A 3,861-nucleotide genomic window follows, 5' to 3' on the forward strand; every position below is an offset into this window, starting at 1 on the left:
AATAACAATCTTTTTAGTTTAAAAGCGCTGCTTCCCGAGCATCACCATTTGCGCACACGGAACCTGCCCCGGAAACTGCCGAACTACAGCCGTTTATACGGAAAGACGGCTGTGTTCGAAGGCTACCCGGCAACTACACATTTTCCCACCAATCAAACCCTAATACCATATTTCCAAGTACAAGCAGGTGAATTATTTTCAAATGCTAAAAACGAAACAAGAGTTTCTAAATAGGCTCTAAGACTCCCATGAAAGGGGTCACATGTCGACCAAAAAGCCTGTTCTTCTCCATGACCCAATTAAATGTTATAGAAACCATAATGTTGGTAGTTACTGACTAGAATCTTCTAATTAAAGGCAGTATCTCAACATCTAAATGCTCCAGCACTCCACAAAGTCCCCTTTGACTAATGGATGTTTCGGCTAACTTGGCGTCATACACCATAAGCCCTTTGAAACGTCACTGCTGGAAAATTCAGGCCAGACCACAACACCGGGAACTCGGTGCCCTGCACGTCTCATAGAGTTTATGAACAGGGGTTGTGAGATTGGGACTACGGTCCGGGTTATAGTCCTTATCATAGTTAATAGAGGGGAATGGTTATGAAAGCCGACAAATTTCTTTGTTGTAGGTTTTTGTTCTCTTTTTTGGCCTTGACCGTGCACAAAACACAATAGTTGTTTACTCCGTACTGAGGAACTAGCCAATAGAAACGTGTTGGTTACGTAATTCATGCATAGTGTATGAGCGCAAAACAAAAGATTGTGCACGGTCGTGGACTTTCCAACCTAAATAAATCTTGGTATCTTTGTTTGCTCCTTTGATGTTTGCCGAGCTTCCAAACCAGTCCACTCTATTAACTATGTCCTTATCCATTAAGACTTGAAAGTATAACCATTTTCAGATGTCATCATTACAAAGGCAGTACCGTTCTCATAAGTTATAACGACCCTGACGGTTGGTCTACTGAGCTGGAGTTGAACTCACGACCTGCGGTACAGTAGTCCGAGCCAACGGAGGCTGTACAATATGAGAGCCAGCGAGCCAACATGCGAGCCACGCAGTTATTGAAAGCTAACCGTTTTAAAATGGAAGCTTAGACTTAAATACTATTTATCAGCGCTATTTGAAATGGGTGCTTAGACTTAAATGGGAGACTCGCATGGCTCGCTGGCTCGCAGTTTGCCAAGACGGCCAACGGGTCGGCGCTTTGATCGATGACACCCACTATCATAGACCTTTCTAATGTTGGTCCATGTTGAACATGAAATATTCAAAGACGATATGGCAGTCAGTGGCACCTAAAGGCAATTTTGACATTTTCTGAATAAAGTGGTATATTCCGGTTGTTTTTCTTGCAAACGAAAACCACGTAACGACAGGAAACTGATACCAAAGATTCAGTTAAAATTTCACTTGAAACAACCTTGGTGATTTCAGTTTTTTTTTTCGTCTTCCCAAACATCATTTTTTATCGAAATTATTCCTTGCTTGCCATCAGGTAGGTTGAGATGTATGCTAAACAAGCCAAAGCTGTTGGTAAAATTGCTTTCGGGGTTGGTTTACTAAAACGGGAATCAAATGAAGTGAGATTCACTTTGTTTGTTCGAGTTTGGTAGAAAAGCTCGATTAGGTATTCAAACTTAGAAAACGAGTATTTGATCGGATTTGCTGATCCGATCTAATTGCTACCACATTCTGCGGGGAAACAAAGAGGAATTGTTTACAAGTCTATTTCCAAAAATAAATTGTAAGGTCAGTGATGAAAACGAAAATCGGCTAAAATTACTTGCGCAACTCGCGGGGAAATGTTGACATTGCCAAGACAAAAGAATGGCAGGTTTTTATTCCTTACCGTACCTTCGAACCTTCTAGCAACTACTTGGAACGTATTAAAATCCTTGATGACATTTTTTGCGAGGGATATTTGGAGTGAACTTGAGTTCATGCAGCGAAAAACAAAAAGATTACTGAATCATTTAGATCCTATCAAGTATTTTCAACCCACAAATGTCACGATAAATTCCAAAAGAGTCTTTGCTGACCTACATTCAATTTTAACAAATGTTAATGGAAATTTCTGAGTACTTTAAATCAGACACGAATTCTATTAACATCTTTTCTAAATGGCTTGAGTTAAACTTAAGAAGCTCTTACCAGCTAATCGCTTGGAAGATACTCGCTTTGAACCAAGTTAAGTTACCCTTTTAAAAACTGCTTGAAGACGCGAGGAAATTTAACAGACGATTGTAGGGTTTGAAAATAGGCCCTTGCCATCTTTCCTGAATTGATTATTCATTAGCAACCAGGGCATTAATGAATATACCGCTTAACTAATAATTGCCACAGACACAACTTTTTCGGCCAAAAAGTTGTAAATTGCTCATTGTTTCTAAGATACGAAAGATATTTCCGATCTCTTCTCAGGTTTTAGTCTTGAGTGTTATTACTGATACGACAATTACATGTTTAGACCCTAAATGCGTAAACATTAGGGAAAGAAAAATGCGGGTCGAGCTGATATTTGAAACCTTTTAAACACATATCCAATATCCCATTGTAGATCTATTGCACTGTGTTTTTACATCTTGAGAAACTCGTCCCCGGGATCCGAAAAAAGGAAATCAAACATAACTTAACGTAGCTGGAGAGTTAAAAATACCAGATTCAATATTTTTAAACCGATCCACGTTAAGTGATATTCAATCAGCTTTTAAGATGTTGCTAAGTCAAGTGCATCGAGTAGTTCATACCTTTCTGTGTTTCCCTTGCCTTTAAAAACAAACTTCGAGGGATTAAAAACCTTTTAGCCCCCTACCAACACTGAAGGAGGTATTAAGCGGTTTACTTTCGTGATAATCTTTCGTGTTAGCATTTGACGAGGTACTGTGCCACCGTCAACTGAGGTCACTGGATAGCAAAGTGTGACGTGATGGACTCGCTGATGCGCACAATCCTTTGTCAGCGGCCCTCAAAACACAAATCACGCTTTCCTGCTTGTTACAAGAATAATTGCAAATTAATTTCTTCCAAATCATGTTAAGTAAATTGTTAAAATATGATTTTGTCACTTGTTTAAACATCCATGTAATTGCTAACATCTGTGTCTGCCATTTTTCACAAACTTTGTCAACTACTGTTAGAGTATTCTGGGATAAAGCGATCAAACATGTGTTCCAGTTTGAAAGGGAAATGTCAAAATATTTTCGCCTTAGGGTTTGCAGATTTTGCGAAGTGGTGAGAGAACTGGCCTTTCAATGTTTCGCCGGTTGTCATATCGGTTTTACCTTCTCATCACTAACTATCATTAAATTTGATTTGCTGGTTGGCGGTCTTCATAATTAAACTACAAAAAAAAAGAAGGTGACACAAACACCAACCCGGTGTACAACCCAATTCTGGCGCCCGAATGAAACCCGAGAATTTGAAAATTTGCTGTAGAGAAGAGGGTCTCGATGGGGTTAAGCGTGTGGCGTGAAACGTCCAAAAAATTAACCGTGTGTCGTGAAAAAGGGAAAAAATTAACCGTGTGTCGTGAATTATTTTGTCCAGATAACCGTGTTGTTTGTATTTTTTCCTAAGCTCTGAACAATTATTTGATGTAAAAATTAAGCGTGCTCCGTGAAATCGCGAAATTTTAAACCGCGTACCGTGTTTGAGACCCTCAGAGAAGGCTGTTTTTTGTATGAAGTGCCGATTTTTTAATAAAGCACGTTTAAGGTTTGGCACTACCGGGTGATACTGTGTTACAAAGGGCAAGTTATCTTTAGCGATTTCATTCCTTTTATTCAGCGCTGATTCCCCTTCTGTGAATTTGATGTCTGATTAGAGTGTCTCAATAAGATACTTTGGATAGCCTC

At 39.4% G+C, this 3,861-nt stretch overlaps 1 protein-coding gene across 1 annotated transcript in view; it reads right to left on the reverse strand.

The window, feature by feature from the left end:
* Window positions 1-2,924, reverse strand: part of LOC138049572 (D(1A) dopamine receptor-like) — a 15,699-nt gene extending 12,775 nt beyond the window's left edge. The window contains exon 1 of the mRNA XM_068895914.1: window positions 2,755-2,924. The gene's annotated coding sequence lies outside the window, so the exon portion shown is untranslated. The remainder of the gene's footprint in view (window positions 1-2,754) is intronic.
* Between the last annotated feature and the right edge of the window lie 937 nt (window positions 2,925-3,861).

This window comes from Montipora capricornis, chromosome 5, assembly GCF_036669925.1.
Source record: "Montipora capricornis isolate CH-2021 chromosome 5, ASM3666992v2, whole genome shotgun sequence".
Classification (NCBI taxonomy): domain Eukaryota; kingdom Metazoa; phylum Cnidaria; class Anthozoa; order Scleractinia; family Acroporidae; genus Montipora; species Montipora capricornis.